Here is a 13923-nt window from a genome sequence, read left to right as displayed (position 1 = left end):
AAGAGTGGAAAGGCCTACATTGTCGGTGATTGGCTCACGGACATTGATTCATCAAGTGGATCATCCGATGATGATAGTGACAATGAGAAGGTGGCCGCCATTGCTATTGATCTTGCACCTTCACCGCCACCATCACCATCATCCTCTACACACCTATGCCTTATGGCCAAGGGTGAACGCAAGGTAACTAAGAATGATGATAGTAGTGATGATGAGCAAGCTAGTGATGATGATAGCCATAGCGATGATGATGATTCACCTACATATGATGATCTTGTCAAAATACTAAGAAAATACACTAAGATCATTAGAAAGAGTAGAGCTACAAATGAAAAGCTTGATGCTAAAAATGATTCACTCTTAGCTAAGTGCGATACAATGGAAAAGGCTAATGATGAGCTTAGAGAAACTAATGATGCTATATCATCCAAACTCAAGGAGCTCAAATCTTCTAAGAAAGAGCTTAAAGATAAACATGATAAACTTGAGTGGGTGCATAATGAGCTCATCACTAGTCACAACAAGCTAAAAGATGAGTATACAACTCTTAAGATCAATCATGATACTCTTGTCATTGCTCAAGAATTCCTACCAAATGAGCCACATGATGCTACTAACCATGTTGTTAAGATTGATATAGCTACATCATGTGACGATTTGATTGATGAGAGCATTAAGCAAGGATCTAGTGGCAAAGACAAGCAAGTGGTTGAGTGCAATGACTATGATGAATATGTCAAGCTCAAGAACACAAATGAGAAGCTCATGAAAGATCTTGAAGAAATGAAAAGCCACAACACTATTGTGCTAGAAACTCTTGATCATGACAAAGAGTTGATTCTTGAGAATGAGAAGCTCAAAGAAGAAAACAAGAAGCTCAAGGAAGAGAAGAAAGATGATGCTCTAAAGGAAGAAAATAAAAAGCTCAAGTTGGAGAAAGAGCATCTCAAGATTGGATTGAGCAAATTTGCTAAAGGCAAGCACCTCCAAAGTGAGCTACTCATGAACACCGTCATGAAGATGGATAGAAGTGGCAATGGATATGTGGCAAGTATAGAGAAGAAGAAGGCTCAAGTTCAACAACAACAATCAAAGCCAAAGCCAAAGCCAAAGAGATGTTTTGAGTGTGGACAAGAAGGTCACTTTGCTCATGAGTGTCAAACTCCACTGCCACAACCCTTGCCCAAGCATGCTAGACCCTTTGCCTTCAATGCTCACTACATGCTTAGAAAGGACTCTAGTGGAAAGATGAAAGTCATGTTCTTAGGTCCCCCTAACAAGAATAGACCTAAGAAGATTTGGGTGGCTAAGTCACTTGTTGAGAAGGTGAAGGGCCCTCAACAAGTTTGGATTCCTAAAGCTTGAATCTCTTGTGTGTAGGTGAACTACAAGACCGGTGGAAGTCATTGGGTTATTGATAGTGGTTGCACTCAACATATGACCGGTGATCATCATATGTTCACCTCACTAGATGAAGAGGTAGATGGACAAGAGAAAATAACATTTGGAGATAACTCAAAGGGCAAGGTTAAAGGATTGGACAAAGTGGCAATATCAAATGATCATTCCATCTCCAATGTGCACTATGTTGCTTCATTAAGCTTCAACTTGCTATCTGTTGGACAATTGTGTGATCTTGACTTCCAATGCTTGTTCACCGAGAAGGAGGTTGTTGTATCCAAGGTAGATGACAATCAAGTGATATTCAATGGATTTAGATACAACAACTTATATCTAGTGGACTTCACCTCCGAAGATGCAAATTTGAAGACTTGCCTATTCACCAAAACAACACTTGGGTGGCTATGGCATAGAAGACTTGCTCATGTTGGGATGAGCTCACTCAAGAAGCTTATGAAGAATGATTTGGTGAGAGGGTTGAAGGATGTGAAGTTTGAGAAGGACAAGCTTTGTAGTGCATGTCAAGCCGGCAAGCAAGTTGCAAATACTCATCCAACCAAAGCTTTCATGTCAACCATAAGAGTGCTAGAACTCCTACACATGGACTTATTTGGACCAACAACATATAAGAGTTTGGGAGGGAATCTCTATTGTCTTGTGATTGTTGATGACTATTCAAGGTATATATGGGTATTCTTCCTTTATGACAAATCCGAAGTTGCATCTTGCTTCAAGAAGTTTGCCAAGAGAGCTCAAAATGAATTTAAAGTGAAGCTCAAGAAGATAAGAAGTGACAATGGCAAAGAATTTGACAACACAAATATTGAAGCCTATTATGATGACGTTGGGATCAAGCATGAAGTCTCCGCAACTTATACTCCTCAACAAAATGGTGTAGTTGAGAGGAAGAACCGGACTTTGATCACTCTTGCAAGGACAATGCTAGATGAGTACAACACCCCTGAAGCTCTATAGGCGGAAGCAATCAACACCGCATGTTATGCATCCAACCGCCTATTCCTTCAAAAGTTCCTTGGCAAGACTCCTTATGAGTTGCTCAATGGGAAGAAGCCGGACGTCTCCTTCTTTAGGGTGTTTGGTTGCAAATGCTACATCTACAAGAAGCGGCAACACCTAGGGAAGTTCCAAAGACGTTGTGATATTGGTTTTCTTGTTGGTTACTCATCAAAGTCTAAAGCATATAGAGTATTTAATCATGCCACCGGCTTGGTTGAAGAAATATATAATGTGGAATTTGATGAATCTAACGGCTCCCAAGGAGCACATGATAATCTTGATGATGTAGGTGACGAACCATTGAGAGAGGCTATGAAGAATATTCTGGTGGGAGACATCAAGCCAAAAGATGATGAAGATGATGTACAAGTCATTGATCAACCTTCTTCGTCAAGTGTGCCACAAGATGGTGAGAAAGATGGGAGAGTAGAAAATAAAGATACTCATATCTCCCATGAGCAAATGGTGGTACAAGCACAAGATGTTGATGCTCCACAACCTCCTCCTCAAGTGGTCAATAGAAGAAATACACCTCTCCTACAAGATCATCCACAAGATCTCATCATAGGGAGTCCATCAAAGGGTGTAATGACTCGATCTAAAAAACTCACTTCATTTATTGCTCATCACTCTTTTGTCTCTTGCTATGAGCCTACCAAGGTAGAAGAAGCTCTTAAAGATCCGGATTGGATCAATGCCATGCATGAAGAGTTGAACAACTTCACTCGCAATGAAGTTTGGACTCTTGAAGAGCGACCAAAAGGTGCAAGAGTCATTGGAACAAAGTGGGTGTTCCGCAACAAGCAAGATGATCAAGGTGTTGTTGTGAGGAACAAGGCAAGACTAGTTGCAAAGGGGTTCTCTCAAGTTGAAGGTTTGGATTTTGGAGAGACCTTTGCACCGGTTGCAAGATTAGAAGCCATCCGTATCCTTCTTGTATATGCATCACATCATGAAATGAAACTATATCAAATGGATGTGAAAAGTGTATTTTTAAATGGCTTTATTAATGAACTAGTCTATGTTGATCAACCTCCCAGGTTTGAAGACCCTAGATATCCTAATCATGTTTATAGGTTGTCCAAGGCACTATATGGGCTTAAGCAAGCCCCAAGAGCTTGGTATGAGCGCCTTCGGGACTTCCTCATTGAGAAGGGCTTCACCATTGGGAAGGTCGACACCACACTATTCACCAAGAAGCTTGATGGGCATATCTTCATTTGTCAAGTATATGTTGATGATATCATCTTTGGATCATCAAATGAAGACTCATGCAAAGAATTTGGTGAATTGATGTTGAAGGAGTTCGAGATGTCAATGATTGGTGAGCTTACATTCTTTCTTGGTTTTCAAGTCAAGCAAATGAAAGAAGGCATCTTCATCTCTTAAGAGAAATACACAAAAGATCTTCTCAAGAGATTCAAGATGGATGAATGTAAGCCAATCAAGACACCAATGCCTACTAATGGACATCTCGACCTAGATGAGGGAGGTAACCCGGTTGATCAAACTCTCTACCGTTCCATGATTGGTAGCTTGTTATATTTAACCGCATCTAGGCCCGACATCATGTTTAGTGTGTGTATGTGTGCTAGATTTCAAGCTAGTCCTAAGGAAACACATTTAATTGCCGTAAAAAGAATCCTTAGGTATCTTAAGCACACACCAAGTATTGGTCTTTGGTATCCTAAAGGAGCTATATTTGAATTAGTTGGCTATTCCAATTCGGATTATGCTGGATGCAAAGTGGATAGAAAAAGCACATCTGGAGGGTGCCATTTGCTTGGTAGATCACTTGTGTCTTGGTCCTCCAAGAAATAAAATAGTGTGGCTTTGTCCACCGCCGAAGCGGAATACATTGCCGCGGGTGCTTGTTGTGCACAAATTTTATACATGAAACAAACTTTGCTAGACTATGGTGTAGTTCTAGAAAAAGTACCTCTTTTGTGCGATAATGAAAGTGCGGTAAAACTTGCAAATAATCCAGTTCAACACTCTCGCACCAAGCACATAGATATCCACCATCACTTTCTAAGGGATCATGTTGCTAAAAATGATATATCACTAGAAGGTGTAAGAACCGAAGATCAATTAGCGGATATCTTCACTAAACCGCTAGATGAGGCTACTTTTTGTAGATTGCGAAATGAGCTCAATGTACTTGACTTTAGCAACTTCACAAAAAATTGAGCTTGTGTTGTCCCTTGCATTCATTGTAATATACAACATGTTTAATTTTTGGCAATGCATATAGGGCTTGTCTAACATAGTTAAGATAACCGCCGAAAAGCGTGTGAAGAAGCTTAACCTTGGATCAAACTTGACAAGCAACTAGATTTACTTACAAAGTATTGCATATGCATGGATGTTGTTTTGTCGTTTTGTTCCATTTGCCCTCTTATTGCCTATTTTCTTAAAAAGGAATTATAGCCTAAGGCAAAATATTTTGAAAAATATGAGGGTTTGAGAGAGGTCACTCACATCAGTCCCAATTGGTGGTTATTTGGAACTTATTCAAGTTGAGACTTGATTGGGAACATGCAGTGTGAAGGAACTTTGAAGATTTGCTAGAAAAGGACCACCGGACGCTACACCGGACGCTGCTATCCAGCGTCCGGTCAGTTCACAGGAGGTGAACTGCTGCTGAAGGAGTGATCGGACGCTGCGTTTGTGCGTCCGGTCAGGAAGGGATCCAGCGTCCGGTCGATTGAAGAAGAAACAGGCTGTACTAACCGGACCCTGCCTGCGTCTGGTCACGATTCCAGAGGAATTGGACCTCTCTGGAATCGACCGGACGCTGGGTGGTAGCGTCCGGTCGCTACCACTGGAGCGTTCGGTCAGTGGATCTCGTGCGGCTTTAGGACTCTTTTCCCGTTTCCTTTCTTGTCGCGTTGGGGGAACTATTTAATCGCAACTGCCGCACCTTTTTGCCCCGCATCTCGCCGTGACCTAGCCCATGTCCTAGCCGCCACGCCACCATCGCTCCACCACGCCACCAACCTTTCTTGCTGCCGTTCATCTCCAGCCGCCCGCGCTCGTCACCGTCTACGACTGCCCATGCCGTGCCCCTCACGCCACCGCATCCGCAGGCCTCCCGCAACCGAGCCACTGTAGCAGAGCCTCGCACGCCACCGCGCCTCCCCTGCCTATGCTCGCCCCTGCTCCGCGCCACCGTAGCCGCGCGCCCAAGCCACCGCGCGCCTCCCATGCCCAAGCAACAGCGCGCCACCACCATGACGCCTGCAGCGCCATCCAAGCCCTAGCCCTTGCCTCCTTGTTGGTTGGTAAGGCCTAACCCTAGCTTTCTATTTGCCTTGCTTGTGATCTAGATCGATTGCAAATCACTGATTTCAAATAATCTAGGGCCACCGGTTCATCGCAGTTCTTCGCAACCCTAGCCCCAGCCGGTTCTGAGGTTTCCCCCACGTGACACGTCAATCTCCAGGAGTCTTGGAGCATCCTTCAGCGAGTTGACCGGCATGCCTACACCACCTCATATGCATACTGCCAGTCCTTCTACAGCAGCCCTAGTCGTTGTGACTACTCAGAGGCTCCCCTCGTCTATCGCCTTGTCAGATCCTACGACAGACGTCCCAGCAGCATCACTAGCAGCACCTGCCCTAGCTCAGACCTAGACCACTTTAGAGACATTGCTAGCCACAGAGGGTCAGTCAGTTTAGAGCTCAGGGTTAGATGATGATGGCACCCAGTTCTAGCTTGCTCCTCGTACCTCAGCGCCCGACTCGTCCACTGCAGCCCCACCGACCGACCCTTAGGTTTTGGTGTTTGATGCCAAAGGGGGAGAGGGTTCGAGTATGTAGACTCAGGGGGAGCGACTTTTAGGGGGAGCTAGTTATCTAGTATTAGTCTATTATATACATTTGAGTTCTATCTGTGTGATACACTATTACTTTTATGCATTCGTGTGTTACTTTCAGGCATATTATTATATCTATGTGATAGTGATATCTACGTGATTGTGATATATGACATGTGTGCTCTCTACTTTGTATTATTTATATGTCATATCACTTGTGTTATGCTCATTTGCCTTTGCTTCCGCGTTTATACTCCGATGCAAATGAGCTTTATTACTTGTACTCTTGCTTAATTCATATCCTTTGAGTACATTGTGTTGGCTTGGGTCATATAAGCTTGCCTAACACTTTTGTTCTTATCGACAAAAGCTTATATGAACCAAGCCCGTCAAAAACCTCACTCTTTTACATACTCGAGGTGGTATTGTCATCAATCACCAAAAAGGGAGAGATTGAAAGCATCTAGGCCCCTAGTTGGGTTTCAGTGATTAATGACAATACAAGATTACTATGACTAACGTGTGTTTTGCAGATGCAATTAAGTTAGGTCATGGTAATGGAGATAAATTAGGCAATCAAAGTTGTCATGCCCCTACGATGGAAATCGTTTCGGTTTTCAAAGGATGGACGACAAGGTTAAGGATGACTAGTTCTAAGTGTCGATTGGAGTTGGAGAGACACTTAGAGTAGTTTAGGACTTTGTTTTTCCTTTGGCCGTACTATTAAGAGGGGTATGGACGGGTAGCTTGACCTAGGTGAGTCTAGTGAGTTAGGTGTGGTGCACACTTGTTAAAACTAGCTCTAGGTAGCTCCTATGAATGCCTAAGATTCTTTGGAGCAAACTTCATTCACATATGATCGAGAGTTGGAAGTGAATGGAGGGTCAAATGCTGACCGGACGCTGGCCCCGGTGCGACCGGACACTGTCCGTAGGGTCCGGTCAGTTCATTTGATCAACAGACTGCGTTCGGTGCAACCGGACGCTGGAGAGGTCAAGTGACCGGACGCTGAAAGGCAATGTCCGGTCGACTCCAGTAAGGTTCCAGAGAAGGGAATCTATGACCGGACGCGTCCGGTCAGTTCTGACCGGACCCTAAGGGTTCAGCGTCCGATCGAGTCCAGTAAGGTTCCTGTAAGGGTTTAATGCGACCGGACGCGTCCGGTCAGTGGTGACCGGACCCTGCCAGCGTCCGGTCAACACATTTTCACTGGTTCGCGGGTGGAACTGACTGGAGCGTCCGGTCAGTACGACCAGAGCGTCCGGTCACCCCGCAGAAGCTCATAATGGTTCATTTTTTAGGCTGCCTTATAAATAGAAGCTCCACTCGTGTGTGGAGTTACTTTTACTCATTCCAACAACTGAGAAACACGTTTGTGAGTGCCAAGAAGAGCAAGGTCCTAGTGAGGTGATTGAGATTTGAGAATCCAAGAGAGTAGCCTCATTAGTGAATCAAGAGTAGCCAAGTGTGCATTCATCTTCTCATTAGGCTTCGCGTGGTCAAGTGAGAGTTCGTGCTTGTTACTCTTGGTGATCACCATCACCTAGACGGCTTGGTGGTGATTGGGAGCTTGGTGATCACCCGGCGGAGCTTGTGGGTGACCCAACTCAAGTTGTGAGCGGCTTTGGGTGATTCACCACGATGGAGTGTCGAAGAATCAACCCGTAGAGAGCACTTGATCCTTGCGCGGATCAAGGGGGAGTTACACCCTTGTGCGGGTGCTCCAACAAGGACTAGTGGAGAGTGGCGACTCTCCGATACCTCGGCAAAACATCGCCGCGTTCCTCTCTCTCTCTCTCTATTTACTTTGAGCATTTACTTTGAGCAATTCAATACTTGTCTTTACATTCATAGAATTGCCTTGCTAGAGTAAGTTTGGAACATAGATTGCAAGTCCGTTGTGCGTTAGATTAATAGATACACTTTCCTAGGCACAAGGGGTTAATTGGGCTAACCGTAGGATTTGATTATTGCAAGAAAATTTAGAATTAGCCCAATTCACCCCCCCCCTCTTGGCATCTTGATCCTTTCACCGTGGAGCTTGCCAACTTGTGTGGTAGCCCCGGGAGGTTTGTAACCATCTCTTGAAGTTAGTAAACTCACCCCTTATCTCAAGAGTTAAGTCTCTTGATTTGAGAACGAGGAAGGGTTGGAAAGCCCTAAGCCTTAGTGGCTAACCTCAACAACGTGGAGGTAGGCAAGCCTTGGTGGCGAGCCCATGGGATAAATCATTGTGTCACTTATGTTTGATTTACATTACTTGCATGACATATTGTGGTTGAGGTGATTACTAGGGTTTCTAGTTGATCTACTTGTGTGTGGTGTTCCTACTAGTTCTAGCTCTTGATCTATGATTGTCATACCTACAGTAAGATAGGAAATTTCTCTAATCTAAGTTTTCGTTCACAGATTTTGAACTGTGATTTGAAGTTATCTGTAGGTGCGGCAGTGCCACTGTTCTAGCCCAGCAGTGCCGCTCTCTAGAGCGATAGTGCCGCTGGGTGAATTTGATAAAAGTTTGAGTTTTTGTTTTGATAGGCCTATTCACCCCCCTCCTCTAGGCCAACTAGAGATCCTACACCAGCTCATAGCGATACACCTTTGCTGTGGAGGTGGCCACCACGATGACCCCCCGTAGGCCGGGAATCTTGAGCTTTAGGCACCCGTAGTGTGGGACGGCCATGAACTTTGCGTAGCATGGTCGCCCCAACAGAGCATGGTAAGGACTGGCAAAATCCACCACCTTGAAGTTAAGGTACTCCTTCTAGAAGTTAGCGGGATCCCTGAATGTAACGGGGAGCCAGATGCTTCTGAGAGGAGTTACTTAGGCTCCGGGGATGATCCTAAAGAAGGGTACCCCACTAGGGTAGAGGTCCTTCCTCGAGATCCCCATACGGTCGAGTGTGTTGGTGTAGAGAACATTGAGGCCACTCCATCCGTCCATCAGCACCTTCATGAGGCGCGCCTGTCCGACGATGGGGTCGACGACGAGCAGGAAATGACCTGAACTAGGGATGTTTCATGGGTAGTCCTGGTAGCCAAAGGTGATGGGGACCTCCGACTAGTGAAGGCATCACAGCGGCGCCCTGCTCTCCATGTTGACCCCCCACAGCAGGTCCCTAGGGAGTCATGGGGGCGATGGAGTTGGTCCTCCCTCGTAGACCATGGAGTAGAGCTACGTCGTGCCAGGGGTGAGCTCTCCTTCGGCCTGCTCTCTTGCAGGTGAGGGGTTGTTCTCGCCGCTCCGGAGTGATGCAGATCTGTGATGGATCTGATAAACTAGGACCTTGAGATCCACTCTTAGGGGCCCCGACGGGGGGCGGGGGCGGTGTCGGGGGTGCATAACCCACCGGCACAGTCTTGTGGAGTGGATGAGGCTCGCCGTAGCAGTTGGCGATGTAGGCTAGGCTCCTAAAGTTGAGGACCTAGCCCAGAGCAAAGGCATCGGCCGTGATAGAGAACTCGCTAGGGAAGTGAACACCACCATCTAGGGCGGTCCCGCATGCTCCAATGACGAGGCAAGTGGCTTCGGCCACCGTAGAGCCAGAATCACACTTGACGATGCCCCTTACTTGGCACGCCAACTGTCGTGGGGTCAAAACCATGGTAAGCATGTTGTTCGAGTCGGTGTCAGAGTACGGGGTCTTTAGTGGCTTGGGTGGACTCAGGAACACAAGAATCACACAAAGAAGACACAACGGTTTATCTTGGTTCAGGCCAATTCGGTCCCTACGTCCAGCAGCTAATGATCCTTATACTCAAGAGCACCCAAAATTTGTGGGGTTACAACAGAGTGTAAAGGAAGAAGATTTGGTAGGGGGTTAGCTCGGTGCTAATCCTAAGGTTGCCTCGCCGCTAGTGGAGTCTCCTCCTCGTTGGAGAGGAAGGAGATGGTGGGATGCGGTGGAGGAGGGGCACTCAATGCCCCTCTTTAGGTTGCCTTGCTCTCTGTGCAGAGCAGAGGTAGATGGAATGGAATGGAGTGTCTGGTGATCGAATCAGGATCCTCCCCCCTCTAGGTCCAACCTTATCCCTTATATAATGAGATAGGTCGGGTACAAGGTAGTTTGGGGGTTCTAGTCTATGGTCTACATGCACCGGAGTCTAGGAGGGGCTTGCAGCAATGCGTCGTGGACTGTTGAGGTGTCTTGGAACCGAAGAAGCCTGTGCTTTGTTCAGCTGCTCTGTTTCGACACTCTATGTGTTAGACGGTGTTGGCTTGGACTAGCCTCCCCCAGGTGAGACCTTCTAGAGTCTTCTTGATGGCAAAGGAGGTCGGCTCCGAGGGATGTGCGGGCCTAAAAGCCCCTAGAGGCCATGAAAAGCTTTGTCTTCTTGTGTCATGCCCCAGACGTGACCCTATTAGAGGAGCAGTTGGTAGGGGCACACCTAGGGAGCGGCGCTAGGGAGCCCTCGAGCATCGGTAGCCTAGGGCTTGTCTTCTTATGCCTGAGCCTTGGCTGGCAGCGTTAGCCGGGCAGGAGCCAAGGGCGGAGCCCGGAGGTGTCGTAGATCGGGAGCCCAAGGCTTGGGGAAGCCCCAAGCCCTAGGCAGAAGCTACGGTCGAGTCAGGCTTGGTCAGGTCTCTTTGTCGAAGGACGGGCGCAAGCGTGCCCGATGGGCATAGCCCCTGGGCGATCCTAAAGGGGTCGGTTGGGGGATCTTCTTCGTTTAGGAACCATTGGACCCAAGGCTTAACATACCTATATGTTAGGATCTCGTCAGATGGCCGCATCCATCACAGGGACCCTGAGTTCATCGACGTCGATGGGCCAGCACCAACATTTGTCCTCGGTCTCAGCTAGGTTCTCTACCCCGGAGTCTTGGACCCCAAGCCCTATGGCGAACAAACTCTTAGAATGGCCCCTGGTGGCCGCATCCTAGAGTTCACCAACATATGGGGGCCAGCACCCTCTCTCAGCACTGGCCATGGCCAGGTTCTCCACCCAAGAAACCAGAGGCCTACTGCTTATGGTGAGCTCACCCACAGAATGGCCCTTGGCTGCCACATCCTTTGGGAAAACCATTAGATCATCCACGCCGACGAGTTCACCACTCTCTACCCCATCTAGGCCCACCATGTGTGAAGCCTAGATCCTACAGTAGAGCCACGCCCTAAGCAGCGTCTCTGCCACCAGCAGAACACGGCAAATCAGGGCGCACATGAGCAACGAAACCGTCTACCGCCATGTGGTGCTGTTGTTAGTGATCAAGTGGCTATCCAGCACCATGCCTCGCAAGGCCAAGCCCAGAATCAGGGTTAAATCCCTCATGACGAACTAGCTATCCATCACGCTAATACAAACAGTCAGCTTTCACACGGAGGCATGTGCATCTAAGGAAGCGGGCCCCCTAAGAGCACGATGCGCCGCGCCGAGCGGACCATGCCATGATGCCCTCATGACTTCCGCAGCGATAGGTCATGCTAGCACTTCATCAAGAATGGCAACAACACCCAGAAGCAGAGACGTGACGACTGCGACATCGTCGTGCCACGAGGACTCACGCATCAGAATGCACGAGCCCTCCCGGCCAAGGACTTCAATGAGTCGGACATGAAGAAACCATCCCCAGAGGCTCACAAGCTCGCCAAGGATGACAAGCCAGCAAGGATCAACTTAAGGCCATCCGAGAGGTCAACCCATACCGGCTGCAACCACTCCAAGCGATAGAGAAGCGACCTCGCCAGCTTGCAGATCATGAACCATGACGACCCCACCAAGGACGGATGCTCGAGGGCTCACCGCACCCCGAGCGATGACAGCAGGACAAACAATGACTCCCTAAACATCGACCAGTGATGTCAATCCTATCCCTCACTTCTTTATTCGATCGCATTCACATTCACACGTAGATATGAGAACGATCCTAAAAGCCTAAAACAGAGCGTAAAACAAACTTAGGGGCATAGAATCCGCACAGCTCGTTCCAAAGGCGTCCACCCTCTGGATGACCCAATTCGCTTCTCACAAGCGTCCAATAACCACCGACTCATGGGGGGACGTGCGCGAGACCCCCCATCAGCATGACCGCCATCATAAGAAGCCACACTTGCCTTCCCACGCGCCCGCACTGCTTGTGCCCCATGGCATAGCAGATACATGGCTCGACATGTGACCTTGAGCTTGCACCTGTGAGTTGCGAGAAGTCGATCCCTAAGTGAAAATCACATGCCTGTCCATGCCGGACTAAGAAAGAGTGAGAGCGCCACACCAGCGCAAACAAAGGAAACAAGAAACCAGCGAGAAGATTGTTGGAAGATCAAGGGCATGGGCGACTCAGTCCTCATAACCTCACCCATCGACAATGTAGATAATCTTATATGCCTGAACATCCAACACAACCTAGGTGACCTAACCACAACCACGGAGAGTATCCTCTGTGCTCACAATCGCCCTAGCGGTCTCTACGGCGGCAACGAGATCATCCACCTGCACCAGCCCCCTACCGGGTCCCGGGAATAGTGCCTTGATGGCGATCCTTGTTTAGGAGACCTTCCCAGTGATGAGCCTCCTCCACCTCACGACGAGATGCCGCAAGCTACCCCTCTAGAATAGTAACCAAAAGGATCCCACTAAAATCCAAGAACAAAAACCCGACGACAAGAGCTAGCGATAGTAGAGAACACACCGCTTGCTCGCACCCGAGCGGCGGTGACTGATGCTCGCGCCTCAGCAACTTGATCATCTCTAAGAACTTCAGAGCATTCAAGCGAGGAACACACACTCGATCATCTCTGAGACTGGATGTAGGGCTCCGGCTTGAACTAGTATAAATTATCGTGTCTTTTGGATGCTACCATCGTCTTCCTAGAGCAGAGCGACAATTGTATAAGTTTACTAGTCGGTCTACAAAACATTGACAAGTCTCTTAACTTTTTTACTTTCCAAAATGAGCTCACGCCCTCTGTGTCCCTACAACTCGCATTTCTTCTCCTTTATATCTCCTACTTTCTTTACAAACAAAAATAATAAAAAAATAAATATATTATGAGTCTCCTATTTTTTTCACTTTCCAAAATCCGCTTAAGCCCTCCTTGTCTCGTATGCGGGTCTGGACTCATGATCTGTGCTCATACAAGTAACGAAACTCGCATTTAGCAACACATAGGCACAATTGCTAGCAAAATAAACAAAATTTGTTAACAGTCTACGCTGGATCGGTGAGACGCGCAAAATCTACACGAAACTGGAGTAGGCGAGTACTTTATCAACACATTTTTAGGTTTTATTATTTTCTTTCCGAGTATAGTTTGGTATGTTTTTTCATGGTTTTTGTATTTTTATTTTTTCCCAGCGCAAACTTAGACACGCGATGGGTCGTACGTTCGCGCCCCGCCGGAGAGGAAGAAGAGCCGCCTAGCGCCGGGGGTCACGGTTCTAGGAGAGAATTCACTCATCGACGGGTGTACAAGAAGGTTTGGGTTGGTGGTTGCAACATGGCGGTGATGGTGGCCGAGATGACGTGAGCACCGCCCGCCAGGGCAGTGGGAGATGGCGGTTTGCACAGGGCTGGCAGCGGGGGCGTCATGACGAAGTACTCAACAGGAGCCCTGTGGTTAGGGTGCGGCAGCGTGGGATTGGTGGGGCAGTAATCCTGCATGAGCCGCTGACTGCAGGTGCTGAAAGCCCAATGGAGAGTGGTGGATGACGGTGCGTGAGGCAGTGTGCGTAAGTGAGAGCAGAGGG

Source organism: Miscanthus floridulus, chromosome 11 (genome assembly GCF_019320115.1).
Source record: "Miscanthus floridulus cultivar M001 chromosome 11, ASM1932011v1, whole genome shotgun sequence".
NCBI lineage: Eukaryota > Viridiplantae > Streptophyta > Magnoliopsida > Poales > Poaceae > Miscanthus > Miscanthus floridulus.
This window is presented reverse-complemented; position numbering follows the sequence as displayed.